At 39.6% G+C, this 21,378-nt stretch overlaps 1 long non-coding RNA gene across 2 annotated transcripts in view; it reads left to right on the forward strand.

Moving 5' to 3' along the window:
• The window catches only part of LOC126859370 (uncharacterized), a 122,201-nt gene extending 101,350 nt beyond the window's left edge, over positions 1-20,851 (forward strand). Inside the window, exons 3-4 of one of the 2 annotated variants that reach the window (XR_007688801.1) lie at positions 19,411-19,892; positions 19,990-20,851. This is a non-coding gene — a long non-coding RNA (uncharacterized LOC126859370). Of the gene's footprint in view, positions 1-19,410 lie in introns of both variants that reach the window. The other variant, XR_007688800.1, reaches the window with a different exon arrangement.
• Positions 20,852-21,378: the final 527 nt, after the last annotated feature.

Here is a 21,378-nt window from a genome sequence, read left to right on the forward strand (position 1 = left end):
TCTCTTACATTCATTAAAAGAATTTAAGAAAGCAAATAGCACGATGCTATCAGTATACATAACTGCGCCATTCTCGATAAAAAGAATATTTTAAGAAATTCACGCGCACGCAAAATAAATATTTTATGCCGGAGAGATAATTTGCCTCACTTACAGTGGTTTCCGTGTGCTTAACAACTGCCTTAGTTGATTTAATAACATACCTAATTACTGTCTTACGCTTCTGTGCGCACAGTAACGATATTATGAGAATCACAAATCTGTACATACTGATACGAGCATAAATAATAGTTATTTTAATATAATTCGAATATGCCCGTTAACTACATGGACATCATAATCATATAACGTTATAACTTTGATGTATTATACTGTCCTTTTGTTTCAACTGAAATTATATAAAATTATTTTTATATAATTTTATATTTTATTTTGCATATACAGTTAAAATTTCCATGAACAGAAAGCTCTATGATATGTATAATAATACCATTTGTGTCAATGTAATTAAGTAATTTAAATGCTATATTTCGAGTTTAGTAGCTCGTTTATAAGATTTATTAATATATTCACAGGTATATTTCTTTCAAATTGCAAAAACACTGCTTAACTAAACGCTATACCTTGTAGGAGTAGAAGCAAAAAAAAATGATTGAAAAAGATTAAACATGATATAAAGTCAGTATTGAATAAATACTAATTGTGCTGATAATATAAATCAAGAGTCTTATCATATTTCATACTACGTTTACGTATCTGTAAATCATATTTTGTCACGTTTTGTCACATGTATGATTATCTGTTTACGATAAATATTAATGCGAGACGGATAGAAACTAATCATAAAATAAATATTGGACAGGAGCAATAAAACAAACCGTGGAAACTGTCATGAGCGATGCAAATAAACGTTACGCCGATGTTTATTTCGTATGCGCTGTGCATAGTAATTAATAGCCCCAATTGAAGTGCATTAAGAAACCGCACGGTGCGCTCGTTAGGTATTCACCGGCCGATGTTTCCTTGCAAGGAAACGCGAGTCCTCGTACGGTAACGGTTGTCCGGCGTGCGGAACGCCTGGTTGCATGTCCACGGAAAGGTTACCGGCAATAAAGTATCCGACATCCGGCGGCTATTAATGCCGCGGCGCAATGCCAAACGTCATTTACATCAGCACTTTATTTCTACCGCGTCAAGAGGTATAGAGAGAGAGAGAGAGAGAGAGCTTTTCGTTTCACCGTTCGCTGCCTTAGGGTCGATCGCACCAGCACATCTGAGAGTATTTTTTTATCATTCCAACGCATAAAACGCAGTACTTAGGATCTTTGCGCTTTTCGCAGACTCTAGGCGAACCTTTGAGTCTTTGAAGGTAAATTTTTCTAGTTTCAAAAATACAAAACTCTGTAAAATGAAGATTGAAAGCTTTCAAAGTGCGTGTAGCTCAATTGTAACTGAACTAAATTTTCATATATTTATAAATAAATATAACACACTTTAAATTACGATTATATAGATAGCATAGAACGATATTTTTTTTTTTAAACACTAAAATGCATGGTGTATCACCTGATATAAATTCAGATTCTCAGAATATTAATATCCCCGATCCTGAAATTTTATGCGTACCGTCGTAAAGCGTGCCACAGATTCATAAATCCAAGTAGCGGACTTGTTCGCGGCAGGAAAAACAATTTCCGGCGAAACGTCGAATTAAGTACTTATCTTTACGAGCCGCTGTACAATTTTCTGAAAGAAGATACGTCGTTGGGCGCGCAATGTTTGGGGGAAAAATTTATCACGCTCTCGATACTACATTTCGAGTGTGCATAATCCCGCGCATCGTTTATTAAAACTTACTCTCGTGCGTGTAATAGATTATTGCGATCGTCGCGATAACAATGGAGGAGGAACTATTATTGTCGTAAAACACCATCATCATTCAACGTACTTTCTTAAATACCGTTCATTATCGATATTAATGCTCTAAGCGACCGGCGGAAATATATCCTAATCCTCGTGTAACTTATACAATGATTATATCGATATATCTATTTAATTCGCACATATCTGTGATAACTCTAGTTAATTACAAAATCCGCGGCGGAAATTTCAAAGCGCTCAGAGACGACGGCCGGAGAACGCATCCATGGTGTACATTGGGTTTGCGAGTTGCAGTTGGCCGGGATAAACTTACTGACCGTTGCTTGGACCGCCGCCAATGCGCCTCTCCGCGTTAGTATTCGTCTTTTCATCGCGACACACCTCGACCTCGTGGCAGGTAGATTGATGCGCGACTTTAAAGTCGTAGGCGAACGATCTGAATTATTCGCGTGCTGCTGATGTGCCGCGAGATTGAAATTTTTAGTAGCCGATGCACTGCCACAGCTATGTACTCGTGACGAACGCTTCTCTCGTCGTACAAGCCTCCAAGTGTAAAAATATCACCGTTCGCGACAATGGTCGTTGATAATTAAAGAGGCGAAGATAAATCCTACACTTATCCGAAATGTTATCGTGGAAATTATGCGTCATTTAAATTAATTACATGGTTAAAGTTAATCCTTTATACCGAGCGAGATAGCCATCGAAGATGGCTGATCGTGCTCGAAAAATGATCGCTGAAATGCCATTTTGAAAGAAGCTGGGAATGTAGGTTAAGAGTGGAAAAGGCATTCCACGTACTAACGTGGCGGCAACAACGTCGGAATGCCTTCGGACACCCTATAAATTCTAATTTAAAATCACAGTGTCGCAACGGAGAGGTCCTCGAAGAGGCAGGCGAGCCATTTCTCAGTGTGTTGCTCGCATAGCTCATTCGTTTTATCGTCCTGAGCAGCACGACCCGTCAGTCCGGCGTCGTGATAAACAGCCGCTACTGTCGTAAGTCAAGTCGATGTAAAATCTCGAGCGCTATTCCTTCATAACGTTTACTCGGAATGACTCGACGAGTACAGTCACCATTTAATCATCAACGAGCTGTGCATGTCAGCGTCGTTTATCATTGTTCTTCGCAGTGAATCAGAGAATCAAACAATTCTAAATGTTTATTAAGTAGCGATCTTCTCTCAAGTCTCTTTCCTTATCTAAATTCTATTTCACGCGCTGACGCAATTGAGCGCTTGTTACTCGATAACGAATGTTTGCCGCAAGCATTAATCGCAGATACAGCCTTCTCGACAGGCTACTTCTTCATGTTGATCAACATCGGCAACGTAATTAGAATCATCTTTCCACGATTGCGATCGGCAACGGTACGTAAAGCTAATTTGTTACACACGCTCTGTCTCGATTATCAAGATATCTTGGCGGACTTTAAACTCCATCTCGTTCTACAAGAATGCCGTTTAAATATATATATATATATCGCTCGTCCGTGAAAACTCGTCGAGTCGTTAAGCATTCCAGCGTTAAAACGCCCGTTACCGTCGCGGCGCTGCCGTGAAATCCTTAAAATGCATAGCTTCGAATGAAATTATAGACACGAATGTAACTCTGCCCCGACCGAGGTTAATCCGACGGGAGCGTCGCGACGCCCCGGCTAATGGCATGCACGATGTCGCCGTTGCGTGCCAGCATTCTCGATCTCGAGCGCGCTCGTCTTCGTCGGCATCGTCGTGTGTGAACACACAAAGAAGAAGAAGAAAGGCTGAGGAGGGGAATACCGATACTACTTCAGCTCGGCTGAGTGATGAAGTGAGTGCGGAGTGAGGTCTATTTTTGTGCTCACCGACAAACAGCCTCGTAGATCTCGTGACACGTCGTTAGAACCACGCTACGAAAATACCCTCTGCGTCGCCTCCCCCGAAACTACTCTCCCGCGACATATCCGCAGACCACTCTCCCCGGCTGTCGCGTTTATTCCGAGGAGCTACTAAACGCGCCGTAACGATACGTCGTTCGATCGCGCGACAAATATCGTCGAGTGCTTGATTATTGCCGATCCGGCATCCTCATATCTTCTGTTACATCTTCTATAAGACGCGGCAAACATATTAAGTAATGTGCATAGACAGATGCCTTTTTATTCTGTAGTTTATCAAAGGACTATCATTTTATTCGCGATGCCGATAATAAACGGAATAAAGAAGATAACACACGAGAGTATTGAAGTACAGATTTAAAATGATAAAATAAAAAAAAAAGAAACATACGATCAATAGGAATGGCATAATGCAAAAGATATGTATACAGAAAATATTTTTCAAAAAATAACTTGGGAGATATATGCTAATGATTAATGATGCGAGAAAAATGAGAATTGCAACGGGATCGGGATTGGATTTAGAACATCGCATAATCGCATCTATCTGTATGCATTTCGAAACTCTAGGTATTTTTTAATCGAACGATCGCGAAAAGATATTGATATGATTAAGAAAGATGGCTTTAAAACTAAACAATAAAATCAGGATTTGTGAATGAAGATAAATCTGGAATAATATATTCAAGCTTCTAGCAATGATAAATGTAGTGTAGTTTGTCAGTTGTGATCTGTAGTATTTGAGGATAATATTAATTATATTTATTTACACTAATGATTATACACATCTCGCAATTTTAAATTCTACTTGGAAATTTATGGATATAAACATTATTAATGAATCTTGATTAGAAAATTTATCATAAATTAAAAAAGAAACTTTGCATTACACTTATTAATTGATTTCTAGAGTGTTAATAATTAACGATCAACAGTAGACAACAATTATCATGATAATTACAACATACAAAAATAAATTATTAATATAATATTTTAAATACATGAATAACAATAATATTAATTTTCTTGACATCAATTATGTAAAATATGGATAAAGTGGCTAACCATTTGTTTTGTGTTGTGAATTTCTCAGTGTCTATTTAAAACAGTGAATTATACCTAACTATCGTCTCACGCATCGTTACGTACAACAAGGAAAATTAAACTAACAATGTACTTGGCCATAAATTCTTTGGGTTATTAACTTCGATTGCTCGTAGATTATACCACAGAATTTATTTAGTACCGTTAATATCCTCAAGTCTCGGTGAACGCACGGGTAAAAGAGGGTAAATGAAGATTATGCACAATCTATTCACGAACGGAATGGTTTTGCTAATTTAGATAAAAGATAACATATTATGCGAAATGTAATGCTACATATACACGTATATATCATATCATCGTAAGAAATTTATAAAAGATAATGGATAAGGAAGAATAAAATTTCATCATTATTAGCATTTTATTATTTCCTGATTTAATAAAATTTTTTATTATTGAATAATTGAATTTAATCTGATTTTTAAGTTGGCCTTTCAGAGAAAGATCGGAATGTTTCTCGTATTAATTTTTTTATGTACCATAGATGTAACAGCTTAGATATGAATATAATATGCACGCAAAAATTGTTTCGGTAATAAAAATTTATTGCTACACAGAAAATTTGGTAGAAGCTTCTAGGAAATGCGTAATAAAATTCTCGGGGGCTAAACGTAATCGGCGCCCGTTTATGCCGGTGTTTGTAAGAACGAGAGATTTTCAGAACAAATCCAGGCAGGCGTACACCCTATATCAGGCTTTCCGTCGGCTCCCCTTCTGACAGTTATTGCAACGTTTGAAGATACTTATTCGAGGAAGTTACGGCCAACAGCTGTGTGCTTTTTTCGATCGTTTCGTCTTCACCGTGGAAATTATTATGTACTGCACAGAGTTTATACATGCGATGTAGGCATAACCTTCCGGCGTAGGAAGTCTTATATATTTTCCAGAGCTAAGCGGCGGCAAACTAATGATAAACACGGCTCTTCGTGGCTATAAGGGGAAATTAATGTTCTGAACGTAACGGTAAATGGAGTGGAAAGAAGACAAGAAACCGCGAGATAAATGACGTCGGGTTTGCCGAAGAAGAGCATCTTTCGCGGAAAACCGCAGAAACGTGTAGTGAAAAATCTGAAGTTTTATTCGAGGATCATCCCGGACATATCACTGGGAGGTGCTGGAGAACAATTTTAGGAAATAGTATAACAGTTAACCCAGCACACTTTGCGCTACATAATTTTTCACGTGCCATCAATATACCGTGTATTTTTTTATCCCAAAGCATTATAATATTTTTCGAATGATTATTTATTATAAAACAATAATATGCATATAATACATATTTAAAAAAGTCGACTAACCACTATGCACTATCATTTAATGATTTGATCTGAATTATTTGATCGATCGCTCCACACATAAAACTGTGACATATAGTGTCAGAAAAATAAAACGTGTAAATCAGTCATCACTGCGAGAAGAATAGTTAGACACTTTACTAGAAATGTCAGATGCGAAAGTAATCAGAGATAAGCTGATGGAGAACTATTCTCGTAGTTATCATTGTATCGGTTTATCACATCCTGATGTAATTTCATTTCTTGATTCTCAACGAGGTGGTCTGATGACATGAGCTTTCAAACGATATGACTTTTATACGGAGATGAAAATTATGCAACATATATCAACGTTGCAAGATAAATCTTTCTCTCTCTCTCTCTCTCTCTCTTTCCTTTTCTCCTGTTCTCAAGCAAAAATACATAATCTCCGATGGATAAAATTAGATTGCAGCGCATTAAATTTCGAAAAGATGTATTATTACGATATAATTTATATGACTGAGATTGCGCGCGGCGTTCACGAGAGAATTCTCTCGAATTTCATAAATCAAGGTGGTAAATTGAAACGAGAACCATCGTCGATTCACTGCAATGAAAATTAACACCGCCCTTTACGGAAACCTTGAATGAGATTCTGGCGTGTCTGGGGTGCATTAATCGTTTCGTCATTAGGAAGAAGATTCTGGATACGAAATGCGACGATAATGAGTGGCTTCATTAACGCCGCGGCTATTATATAAACGCTCGGCTTAGTTATTAGCAATATTTATTTTTCCTCCAAACAATTAATGACTCTCAGACTTACGTCCGATGTTATTGTTTATGTTAACACAACAATTGATGATTGCCGGTTGTTTCGTTAAATGCTAATTAGATATAATTCAGTTATCACGCAAATTATTATTAATACTGTCTATGTTCTAAATTAGATAAAATAATTAATATTCTATATTCGCGTTTCAATTATTATATCTCTAATATAATAGCCATGTCAGAGAAATCAGATTCATATATGTTCAATTATGAACGTTGTAGTTGTAGTATATCTGTCATACGCATATACCGTGGATCGGGCAAACGCAAAAGGTTTGATATAAAAAATTGTAACTCTACTCTATTTCGGCGAGATTAATAGTAGAATGACTATTTCGCGCGGATGTTCAATTTCTTATCGTACATTCCCAAAAATAGTTATAACGATTCGCCATTTATCTACGTACAGTTGAAATCCATTTTTAATGTGCAAATGCGTGAGCGCATGGACGTGCTGCGGAACGAAATTTGAATTGATCCGTGCTGCTCGCCGAGAGTAAATGCGCAAGGAAGTGATTGCGGATGATGGACGATCGATGCCGGGGGATGATAAAGTAGTAGCGTGTGGCGGAGAAATATCGACGGGACGCGCCCCCATCTATCAGGCCCTACCCCTGCCGTCTCTCCCTCCTCTATCCGCCTAGCCGATAATCACCGGCTGCCAACCAAAGTCAGGGATACAAGTAAGATCTTGTAGGAAGATTTGACTTGCTTTCGATCAATGTAGAAATTCAGCAACGCGGTGTCTGTGATGTTCCGTTTTAGAGCTAGGTTATTTCAGAGATGTTAAAAATTTTGGAAATATTATCTCATAATTTCATACGAAAAATTTTATACACGCTTATACGTATTTATTTAGACATTATTTAAACATATATTAAGTATAAAAAAGGTCTGTTTTTTTTCTCCCTTTGTCTGAATGTCAAGTTAATATTTTTCAAAGCTGTTGTTTTTGCGATAACGCGTATACAGCGAAGAACTTTAAAAAGAGATATGATCGATTGTAATTTATGAAGTCGGAAGAAAGATTAATCGAGACCTCTCGTGTCTATCTTCTTTTACACATTGTGTCGCCGCGTTAAAAAATCAGAAGTGTCAGTTCTGTGTTCCATAGACATATTAATACGTCGTAGGGATGCGCTTGGCGCGGCACGCAACCCGCTGTCATCCATCACACTCGAAGGTGCACGACGCCGCGTTCCGGCTTGCACTCGCATACCACTATACCTTATCGTACCATATGCGAGAGCGAGGCGCGCATCCAGTTAAAGTATGTGAAATCCAAGTGCTTTCAACTCCGCGGCAACTCGCGGCCATAACTCAGTCGCTCGTCGACGGGTTAAGAGTTAGAAAAATTTCACGGCTGACGCCATCGTGTACGGCGCGCATATTTTCACCCGATAATTTCACACTATACTTTTCCGGACGAGATGAACCAATTTGTTGTAAAGTCGCGTCTTTCGAAACCGAAATTTCTTATGGCATGAGTAACTCGTCGTGTCTACCTTTCTGCTAACGTTGAAGATTATTTTTGCGACGCATCGCTTTTGATGCGCGCGGCCATAAATTATACAATATGAAATCGAAATTTCTATAATTTATGTCCAATGCTATAAATTCATCCAATTTTAGGTATTACAAATTACACGTATATTTATACGCCGCGACTGACAGAAATATCCAAATTCTCCCTTAACTTCACACGTGTGGATATATGCGTGTACGAATACGTGCAGGCTAGTCGGAACGTAGGAGATCAGCATACGTCGCGTATTATTTACAATTGGTGACGATTTATGTCTCTGGGCCGGATGAAGGTAGGCAGGCATAGGGCGAGCGGTGAGAGAAGAACCGAGAGGAGAGAAAGGGGGAGAGAGAGAGAGAGAGGAGGGAGGAGAGGGCAAAGAGGTGCAAGAGAGGAGAGCGAAAGAGAACGCGGCCGCCTTGCCAGCCAATTCCCGGCGGCCCGCTATATTTACGAGGCCCATAAAGTAGCGAGCACGACCGCGTATATTGCCGCGTAAATATCAGCTTATGGAAATATAGAGCTCAATATCTGCCTGCCTGCCTGCCTGCCTGCCTGCCTGCCTGCCTGCCTGCCTACCTGCTTACCTGCTTACCTGCCTACCCAACGCGCTCGGCAGCTTTTCTTCCCTTCCCATTTGCAGGGGCATCCTGGATATCCAGGGTAGGTATTCTCGCTTGGCCCGTCCGTAATCGCGCAGTTCCGGGGAAAGAATCAGTTCGGTCGCAAACCCGTGTCGTTTCTCGGACGGCGGATTTATCGCCCGGCTTTTAGACGAAAAGCTATTCGACGATGGCAATTAACGTCACGCGGCGAGGAAACGCGCATCTTAATTATAAGGAGAAGAGAACTTGCAAGAGAACAGGTTTCTCTCTCTCTTTAATGCTTGAAAGTTAATAATATCTCGGTAAGAGTGTTCTCAGTTTATTACGATCCGCCTCCTTAACATGTACAAAATTCATATTTATCCACTATTACGAAGAATATCGAGCATGTAATTTACACTTTTTTTTTTAATAACACACTTTTAATATTATGTCATATTATCGTGTATATATTTTTTGCGCGCGCCAAGAGATGACGGATGTTAACGAAAAGCCATCGGACCATATGAGATACTAAATACGTATTCACGAAGGAGCTGGTCAGAAGTCTAGAACGCGACGAGGACGCCTGTCGCTGGCTGACACCATTAGCGCGGCCATCAGTCACCATTAACACAGATGTCCGTGTGTTTCCGCGAACATCGCATTAATCACACCTATCCACATAAATTTCCGCCGGTCCGAGCGAAGCAACGAAACCCGAGCGTGTCTTGACACCTTAATGGATGATAAATCAGAAATTCATTAAGAGAGGTGGGGGAGATTAGGACAGATGCGACGTATTTATCAAATAGAATACGATTTTATACGACCATATGCGCAAGCGAATAGCCGGTATTTTAATTTATTCGCATTATTTTAATCTGACACACTGATGACTATCGATGCAAATTGAAGTGACAATCTCGAGCGCGTATGTTCTGTGATTTGTGTGCGATTATTAGCGGGACGAGAAACGAGAATACGACGAACGATTAATATTATATTAAATCTTTTTTCCATTATTCAAAATATAATTGATGGTAAAATCAATCCAACACATGCGAATCTTATGCTCGCATCAGATAAATGTTAGGCTTGAGATAAAGGATTATTCGTTGTAGACCTTCCATCTAAATTAATTTCTGTGAAATCTTATGAATAGTTAATCACATGGTGAATATTCCGGAATACCGTCGTAATGCGGAAATAAGAGGTTCACACAACCAGTTTCTGTCTAATATAATCTCTAGATAACTGGAACTCTGAAGAGACTGACATGCCTAATGGTACTATAATTAGTATCTAAAGTAGTCATAAAAACTCATCAGAAATTGAACTTGATATTAAAATGTATATAAGCTTATTAAATACACTGAGCCGTTCTCAAAGTCTTTCGGATGAGATCGTGCACGTTGATAACCTCATAAGACTCTTCACACACTTTCGTTGATCATATTGGTTACACTAAGTCAACGACAGATTTAAAATGTAAACGACATGTATATTTGAAAAAAAAAAATGACGCGTACAGTATTAGAATTTCAATGATGAACAAACTTATTTATTTTTACGCGAACGGCATCGTTCAGTGTAACATCCTTTGCGGATACCGCCGTATGGATCTTAAAAGCTGAACGGGAGTCAGCGTTTTTGATCTCCGCTGACGTGTTTACGAGAGCCGTCTGGCAATTAATCGAGATTTATGGCATACTTTTGTAACGCTACATCAGATGAATCCATCTTAAATACCAATGCGCCGAGGGGACAAGTTTAGGACCGGGTGGCAATGCTGGCAATTCCGCACTTTTTATCAGGGACAGCTGTTAAGCGTTCTCTACTGCTCTTCCCCATCTCCAAGTCCATCGTTCTCATGTGAGAAAAAATTGCGAGAATTACGCGAAAGGACGATCGGATCTTTTTACTACGCCGTCGAAATTTTATGTTCCATAGAGTACCTTTCTGTCACGATTCGATATATTTAAATTGCAGAATCTCCTTCATGAAAATTTATTGATCGCGCCAATGAAAGCAACATCCTCAACAAGAAATAATAATGATTAGTATGTAAGTTTAAAAATTGAAATGATTACAATCTTCCTTCGGCGAGAATTAATCTTCAAAGTTTTCGCAAACTAATGTTTAAAGACCGAAAAGGTTCACCATATGTGCATGCTTTCAATCATCTGATTAGGAATACGGAGATCGGGAAATCCTGAGGATTGCGCTTCTGATTGAAACTCCTGCACATATTTCCCTAGCGTGTTGTCGCACTTTGGCCACCGGTTTGTAGCAGGTGTAACGAGCAACCCTCCCGTTGCGGCTATTAAGCTTTAGCCAAAATTAAACCTCACGGAACTTGAAAGCCCAGAAGTTATTATCATGCTATTGCTCTTACACACTCCCGGCAAATCTTTCTCTATCGGTTTACCTCTATACTTGGTATGATATTAACCATCTACGTAATTTCATGCCACGAATAAGAAGAAATAATCGTGAAAAAGCATTAAATTTACTGCCAAAATTTTTAATAACCTTTTGATTTATTTTCAGCATTATTTATACTTACATATATATGTATACACACATATACAGAGATTTAATAGAGTGCTAATTATTGGATTTATTTTGGTTAAATCTCAACGAATAATCTATAATCTTGTTAGCAGCTTCATTATTTTCGAAAGAAGAAACTTACATTTACGAGAAATGTGAGTGAATTATAAGCGTAATATCAGAATGGCGGCAAAAGTTGGAAACGACAAATTTGCTGCTTAATAGCTTTCGAGAAAAGGTTTACGCTAACGATGTGCACGCCCCCTCTTGAAAACGTTATGCCTGCCCCTTTTCTTTCTCAAGTGTATCCGTTTCTTCGAAGGTCGCCAATTGCGTCGACACTCCGCCCGATAATTACGATAGTCCCTTAATGAATCAACCTTCCGCAATCAACGAGTTCACTCAATTAGGAAACGCCCTATTAAAATAGTCACATCATTAATTTCGATAAAAATGTCGCATCCGCGAATAATTTTGCCATTTCATTATCATGTTATTATATTTTATGCGATAGAGAAATTTCAACGGTCAGAGCCGACAAGAATCTACAAAAATAATTCAATCCCCAGGACAGGTAGTGGACTTTATACCCCGCGCTACAAAAGGATATACATTACCAATTACCTTTCGTGCCGCGCCAACGTTCGCGTACATCATCCCGTGGACACAAATGAATATATACCCGTTCGCATAAATATGTTGGTGGAACGCGTAGGTGCCGACTGATTATAAAGGTTTAATATCGCTCCTTGGGCATTTGCGGTGAAGTAATGTAAGCCGCCGGCCGAGACGTACGAGCAGCCAGCGGCGCGAACAAGAGGAAACGAAGAAAGAAGAAGGAGACAGAAGTTGCGAGTGTGTGTAAGAGCGGGACGAGAAGAGAAGCACGACCAGGTGAGGCGGACAACCGGTGGTAATGGAGCCGAGAGCCGACTGTAAATAATGCGGCTTATTGTTAAATCGCCGCGGTCCCAGCATCATTAACTCTATCGCAGATCTCGCTGGCGCAGCGGGTGTCGCGGTAACTCTTACCTTCGAGTGGGTATGCGTGTTGCGAGCACAATGCCGGCTAATGATGCCTCGAAGGCGGTATATGGAGCGAGCGAGTGCTCGTTGAGAGAAGACGGCGGTTACGGCTATAAAAAGAGATAGAGAGAAAGGAGAATGACAGACGAAGGCGGGCGTATGAGAACATACGTAGATCGTGGTGAAAGTGAACGAGAGTTGAATGCAAACACGATGAAAACGGAATTCAAATGTTGAACACTCGGCAGTTTCCCAGCCAATAAATTCGGAAGAACGAAGGAACACGATGAAGAGCAATAAAGATTTAGCGATATTCGACAAGCTGCTGATTTTAATCTCTTTTTTCACATTTATATTAGTTAGGCAATTGACATTTTCCAATCCAACTATTTCAATTAAAATTGCACTATTATATGTCTAAAGTAATTTAAAAATATTTTTTTTCAAACCTTTCTTTAGAAAATTAAAACTTTTCCCACTCATTTTTGAACAAAACAACTTTCCATAGTAAGATACTAAATACAATGCCGCACAATACACACACACACACAAACTGGAAATAAATATAAAAAAATTGGGAAGAAAGAGATGGGATAAAAGCGCGCGAATAAATGAAAAAAATATTGAACCTGCCGTGCCGAATCTGCGCTGGTTTTATCGAAGCATCGAAATACCGAAAGGGAATATATCATGCGGTGGCAGTGGTGTGCGCATCATCCGAAGCCGTGCCGCACGTCACGGGTGCTGCAAAGGCCGCCGCAGGGGATGACCCTTCATCACCCATCAATGGTGGTCCCCGTTCCCCGTCCCTCTCCTCGTGACCACACGTAACGCCGCCGTGCCTAGCGACTCACGCTGCGAGCGTATCCACCGCTAATGAACGTCTCAATATTCATGCTGAGTTTCCATCTCTCGCGTACCGGCGACGAACATCGATCCGGTTTACTGCTGCGTAACATGCGGCTAGTTTTCCTCTTTTTATCCACAGTGCACCGCCGTTAATATCCTTTTTTTTCTTCCGTCAGTGATACGCAAACGTAATAACTCAAACACAAAATCGTTACACTAAAAAGTTAATTTTAATTATGCCGAGCATGAATAAACGAGAAATGCATTATAGTTGAAGCGGTCTTTTTATAAATTCTAAAAAATTTTTTACAGACACGCATATACATACTTGCATGTATGTATGTATGTGTGAATGTGCATCAAGAAGAAGAAATATAAAAAAATTTTTTTTAAAACTATTACATACTAATTTTCTATAGAAATACGGAATTTTAATTTTATTAAAAAATGAATGTAATCAATTTCGTGTGTTATATTAAGTGCTTGTTGAAACGAGAAAGATTTTTCTCAAGACACCTGATCATAATTGTAATATTACCGTCTTTATATAATATTACATCTCAAGAGTACAATTATATTGTCACGCGATATCTTGCGACGTACATAACGTTTATTGATCGAGTTTGTAACGATAGCTCCTCCGAGGATTGAAAGTTTTTCGATTTCGTTCGCGTACAATCATGAATGATATGGTTTCCTGGTCTAGTTCTCTATGTCGTAGAACGCAATATATATTTGGCGCTTTTCGAAGATAAGTTAACTATATGGGGGATTTGAAAGGGAGAAGTTCGAAAGCTGGGGAGGGGGAGGGGCCGACGATTGTAAAATTTACTCTTGTAAGCTTGAGATTTCGAAAAGTTTCACATCTCACATATGTATCACATAATATTTATAAATATATGAATGTGTGTAATATATCAAACAATATTACACGCCATGCTTTTACTAATCGATAACGTAATATTTTTAAAATAAATATCATTATTTATAATTTATGATTTATATTTCTAATTTCTATTTTAATTAGCATAACTTGTAGTCTTTTATATACGAATTCTGAAAATAATAAATTATATTACTGATGGACTCTTCAAAGTGACAACAATGGGGGTCTTTGTACATACAACATTATAAATTATGCTAATGATGAATTGATTGAAATAAAATAGTAAATTTAATTGCAGTGTAACTTGCAGCCATTCATGTACGAATTCTGAAAGTAATAAATTATGTTAATGATGGACTCTTTAAAATGGCAATAATGAGAGTCTTTGTATATACAACATTATAAATTACGTTAATGATGAATTCGTTGAAGTAAAATAGTGAATTTAATTGCAGTGTAACTTGTAGCCTATTATATACGATTTTCGAAAATAATAAATTATATTAACAATAGAGTCTTTAAAATGGCAACAATGGTCTTTGTACAACATTATAAATTATGTTAATGATGTTTTCGCGATTGACAAATGATCTGTAATGCATCCGAAAGATGCGCATATCTGAACAATGCAAGCTGAAGTCGGCGTACCATGGTTATAAATAGCGAGCTTCGATGATGTTTCGTACAAGGACGGCTACGGGGGGCTACAGGACAAGTAATTAATTTTAGTTAGACAGCTCGTAGCGCAGAGTGAAAGGCGATAGATATTGACTTGCGTCTCCCACAACGACGGTGGCACGTCAGAATTCGCAGCAGCACGGCAGGAGATGAATTCGTATTGTGTGCAGCCATGATGATGCGTCACATAAGACTATCTACTGTCTGCATCTGCATGTGTATGTGTACGTGAGAGAGAGAGAGAGAGAGAGAGAGAGAAGTTATACAGAATCTCGGCATTGCTGCAAGCAAAGACCATCTCGTCTCCGTCAACTCTTCATTAGTCTTTAGACTGGTCTCTAGAGAAGCAAAGGGTTGAAAGAGATTATTTCCTAATGGTCCGCTGCAAACGGCTGACACGAATTTCTTTTAACACACATATAATAAATCATATTCGAGATACTGCGAACAATATACTGAAAGGAGATTCTAACTGCGTTAGAATTGCAATAGCCAGTTTGTGTCGCGAGTAAAAGTACGTTACTAATATTTCGTCGGAGAAATATTTGCCAAGTCGCCTCGGAGGAACTAAACGAAACTGCATCATTTGGCAAAAGTTGTGTCGTTACGTTTGGCCGCGACATACATAACATTCGTCCACCGATATTACACTGATCCACACGCTTTTTCTCTCCTTCCTTTTTCTCTTAGCGCCAACTGACGCTCTCCTTTCTCCGCACATTCGCCATATACTATGACACCCTCGAAGAAAAGTGCTCTCTCTGGCGTCTCGCTTTTCTCCAGAAGAACGACGACGATCGCAGACGATGTAAAGAGGGCACGGACACGAGTAGAAAGAGCAACCACAATTTCGCCGCACAATCGCACGGTTGCGGAAGAGGGCGACGTGCGGAGCGGAAGCGGAGGGCAAGACCGAGGGTGGCGGCGAGGAGTTTTTGCTATGGTCGGAGCTGACCGCAGCGCTGGACACAGCAATACCGAGTTCCCGGTTTGGCATTTTACGGAGCCATTCGAGCAAGATGGTGCGTGATAATGGCGCCTTATAGGGGAAAAGCAATTTCTGTCCGCAGACCAACGCTGCGCCAGCCTCGCCCTCGTGCTCTCTTCCGTGCTGCGACGTGGTTACGACATACCGCGGACGCGTAGATTCTCGCCTCCTAATGTGGCGTCTAGCGTGACATTGCGTGTTTATTCGGGGCCGTTATTGTGTTCTAGTTTTCGGGTGTATCGTAATAATGCCATTTGTCCGACGTGTATATCTTTAACTGTGGCTTCAAAAGCTATCATGTTAATGTGTCATATAACGAGCAGATACGCTCGTCAAAATTTAAGAATTATTATTAAAGTATTAAAAAACATAGAATATAATTTGTTTAACGAGCCTAAGCGTGATTTATAAGATTTAATTCAAGATATACTTGCATGGAAATGCGTAAGGCCAAGGAATCGAGACATAAAATAGATTTAAGATTCTCGTACGCGGGCACGAAAATACGCGGAGCAGACGAAGAACGACGACGACGACGACGAAGGCTTTTAGTATGAGTCTAGTTTATGAGTGTCGGGCATAGACATTTGTTACGCGACAGCTCTCGGCCGTCGTCGCGCGGAAAGAGCAATGTGTAATATTTCTCCAGCAGTCGACGGCGCGACGCCTACGCTTCAGCCCGACCCGTAAATCCGTCGTTTATAACGTGCGGATAATGTGTTTATCTTTTATCGACAACATAAATATTCGGATCTCGGAAATGCAGATTACATCACGGTCGTTTGAAGTAATAGAATCCGTCCTCAGTTGTAACTTAAGACGTTACGAATCTCCGCAGAATCTTCTTTCGCGATAATAACGAACGACAGGCGATTTAAATATTTAAGCTATACTCGGCTAGTTTGTGATACTGATAACATATAAATTTTGCATTTTTTTTTTTTGGCATAAAATAATGCATCGGTTAAATCGTTCGATGGAGTAAAAAAAAAAGAGTGTATCATAATCCATAGCTTCGACTATCTTTCGGTTCCAAAATACTCGAGCGTTTAAATGGACTGACTGATGTCCAGAGAATGCCGGTATAGTTGATCGAGGCCGTATAACCGGAGTGGTCGTCGGTTGGCCGCGAGCACGTGACCGCCACTTCATATCCGATCGTATAAAGCGCAGCGCAGCGCGAGCGAGCCGACCCGACCTCGCATCTCCACCCGGTGTCCTCGCCAAACTTCGCCCGACCCTCCGCGGCAAGTTGGCCGCACGTTTATAACCGTTCTGCACGGTATGTCTAGAAGTCTCCAGCTCCAGCCCTGATCTCTCTCTCTCTCTCTCTCTCTCTCTTTCGACGACTCGCACTCCGGTTCGCCGAAGGGAACGAAGGTGGGCGGATAGGGGGGTGGGAGGGTGAGAGAGAGGCTACGAGATATAAATTTCCTGATATTCGACCGTTCGTGTCGTTTGAAATGGGGCAGTTTTCTCGGGACCTAATGGTTATTGCCTTTCTCGGCGGACATATTGCGTTCCATCCAGTGCAATGTGTGCGGCCGATATATCAGAGCTCTTCGCTCTCTCGGGCTCTCTCGGATAAGGGTGGCTGTCGGGGGAGGCGTGGATGTAGCGACGAGATGGAGAGGGAGGGAGGAGGAGAGAGAGAGAGAGAGAGAGAGAGAGACGATTCAGCACCCAGAGAGCGACGGGGGAAGCCGCCGCGAAGAGAGGAGGAGAGATGTCGACCGCGCAGCTACCGGAAATCCCTCCGCAGCGGAGCACAGCAGTCCGCTCGGTGGTCGTGCCCTGCCAGACTGCAGACGGGAAGTGGCCGAGGTGTGGCCGTGGAGTTGAATTATTACAAGCTGCCCCGCCATTCATACAGGATGCATGCCCCGGCCGGTGCCCGTAAATCTTCAACGCTACGTCAGCCCTCGACTTCGCGCGCCGCCTGCTAGCGGCTGATGTTATTATCGTTGGCTTAAGCGCGAATTGAATAACGCGCGTTCGGGTGGCGCACTGACGAGGGGTTAAGTGATTTTCACCCCATTAGTCGCGACACGTTGCCCGGACGCGAAGCTGCCGGACGGAGCCGAAGGCCCCCGTCTTCGCGTTTCGCCGCGCTTATCCATCTAGTTTAGCAGTGTCTATGAAGGATAAGAAGATTGATTCGCGTCGTAAGAAACTTTCATAAACAAGTCATTACTCGCAAGATGGATGATTAGTTTCGTCGATCAATTTAACCATGTTATACATAATCGAATTTTAACTCAAACATAACTTTCATTGTACAAATTATGATTCGTATTTAATAAATTAAATTATTAAACAGGATCAATTTTTAATATTGTAAAGTTAAACAGTATCTGTTTAGAACATTTAAAAATTATACTTTAAACGATATTATTATTTTTTTTTTTTTTATATATTGAAATCATTTTTATATATAATATCACGTACATTTTCGACATGCCTTTTCGACACTCCTCAAGTTATAAGTCGAGATAATATTCTTATCCTATCAATTCAAAGCTAATGATCGAAATTAAATGCGTATTATATTATCTATATACCTGAACAGCGTTTGCTCGTAAGCCTATCCAAATTGCATGGATCTGTGACGTAGTAGAATTAATTTACATTACGACCGTAGTTTGCAATTCAATAACGGTCCTTTATAACTAGAGCACTAATGGATGATTATGAAATTGTCGATTAGCTCCACCGACTGGGCGTAATCGGCTCCATAGAATTGTTTCCGTCTTGGCACGGAATAGTAATAACATCTAGCACTTTGGCAAGTTCATACAGCCAACGCACATGTGCACACAACGATATTTAAAATAGAATTCTGTTTTCCTTTGTGACCGCGTGGGTGGCGTATAAAATAATGTATGAACAGATGTTGCTATGATTAAAAGTATGTTACTTGAATTGAATCACGGATTGCTGCACGCTCGATAACGCGAAACGATGAAAAGATCCTAATTTACACTCGATTGATTCCTTTCAGTTTATAAAGAGAGACCATGTAGCTCGTGCAACGCACAAAATATAAATAGTAATTCTCCTGGAACGTGAGTTGAACAAAATCAAACATGAATTGCGATTTAACAATATAATTTCTACGCGTGACTAATAAAAACCGAATAAATAAACTATACTGCAAAATACTTATATATATGAATATGATTAATATATTAATTTATATTGCATCATTTATTTTTTTCAAACTTATCGCAATACTTATTGATATCTCTTATAAATTAAATGAATTATATTTATGATAGATAAATTAATATACATAAGCGTACCTTGTGTAAAAATCATAATGTATTATATAAAAATAAAAATATCAATTTTCTTTAATTTTTAGGTTGCGCCAATCGCCAAGCATTATTCTGCGATCGGTTCGATCTCGGATGTCGATAAATGTGCAAATATCAATAAACGGTAAGAGCCAACAATAGCATTTTGAAAGGAGCGGCTTGGAGAACGAATCGACTTAGGCAGATTCCAACAATTGAACAAGAAATACCATACAATCTTGAGTTCTGCCGAAGGTAGGTGGGAGAAAACGTACTTGGATGCTGAGCACGTATTGACAACCTGGTCACCGACGCGCTCAATGGCAACCCCAAATAGAAAGAAAGGTGAAAGACGTTTTCTTCCTCCGCTCTCTCCCCTATCCCGTTCCCAATCCTCTTGCCGACGCCCGCGCTCTTGCACAGGAACACTTTTACAACGGTCAGCGCTCTCTGATGTTCGAACAAATCTCCGCCGACGACTTCTCGCATGCAGTCCAATTTAACTAAATCCTTTCCGCTTTTCCTCGCCGATGGAGAGGCCCGGACGAGGGTAGGTTGGGGGGAGGCGAGTGGGGGTATCCATACGTGAAGATAAGATTGGAAAAGTTGTATGAGGGGCAACTTTAACGGCTATATAACCATTACAGTGCCGATAAAGTGGAATCTAGTGTCTTAACGGTCCGGAACGAAATTCCGGATATAGCGTCGTATATTCCAATGGAGTTAAACACGTTCAGATACTGGTCGTCTGCCCGCCGTTGTGAGAAGTGTACGCGCTGGTTTATTGATCAATCGATCTGAGAAATGGTCAGGGTAACTTCCACCTATCTATCCTACTTTACACGCGCTTATGAATCCGTCCATAAACAGGGATAACGGACTTGGTTCTCTAGTGGATCAAGAAATTTTACAGATACGATTGCATTTCACATGGCAATTCGCGTCTCTCGTGTCGATAAAGATTGTAATCCGTAAACTGTTTGTTATATTTGCTACATACATACTTTATTTATAGTGTTGTAATATTATACGATAAAAATTACACACCTTTCCCTTTGATCACAAATAAATTTTACAATAAATTTTCAATCGCATCATCTCGAACGTATTATATTTATTATGAAACATTAAATTTACGTACGATAAATGTGGGGTTCCTTACGGCAATATATTTATATGTGCGGAAAACAGATTGATAACATATGTTATACCAGAGACAAGAAGCAGTAATTTTAAATTACAACGCGAATGTTGTTGATGTAAATATAAGGATCGCTGGTAGACGATAATACATATTTGTGCTGCAGGCTACGTTTGCCATAACTCACCCACGGGACTGACAGCTTGCATAATACCCGCGAAATTGGTTTTATAAGACGACGCCAAGCACTGCTTCACAACAATGCCATAAACGCTCCGGGTAAATTACGACTCAGTGGCGTAACAACGTCGGCGGAAAGAATATCGAAAAACTATGCGTATTTTTTCAAAAAATTTTATTTATTTATAAGCGAGAGAAGAGAGATATATTATATATTTTAATATTAATAATATATTAATGTCAAATATTTATATATATTTGGAAAAATTTATTTTTACAAATTTGAAATATATCTGTTAAATTCATTTTTATGCCGTTTATATAAAACAGATGTGTAAAATGTTTCACATAAAAAAAATATGCCAAAGTTTACGAAATATAGGAATATGGTATCGAGAGCTTTGTTGACTGCATAGTTGATCGATATAACGTTGCATACGACACAGGAAATTGAATATCCTTCATGTGGACACCCATCATTTATGGATGTATGAACCTTACATTGATACCTATGAAATGATTGATGCTATATTTAATGTTAACTTCACGTACACATGCATATTCCTTTTTTTTTCTGGCACGTTTATAAAAATTATTAATATTTTTGTAAAATTGATATCACGGCAGTCAAAACATGGAATGCATTATATGCATAAAGCAAAACATTCAATATTTTATCGGAGCCTTTAAATATATTCAACAAGCGGTAAAAAAT

The sequence above is a fragment of the Cataglyphis hispanica genome, chromosome 3 (genome assembly GCF_021464435.1).
Source record: "Cataglyphis hispanica isolate Lineage 1 chromosome 3, ULB_Chis1_1.0, whole genome shotgun sequence".
NCBI lineage: Eukaryota > Metazoa > Arthropoda > Insecta > Hymenoptera > Formicidae > Cataglyphis > Cataglyphis hispanica.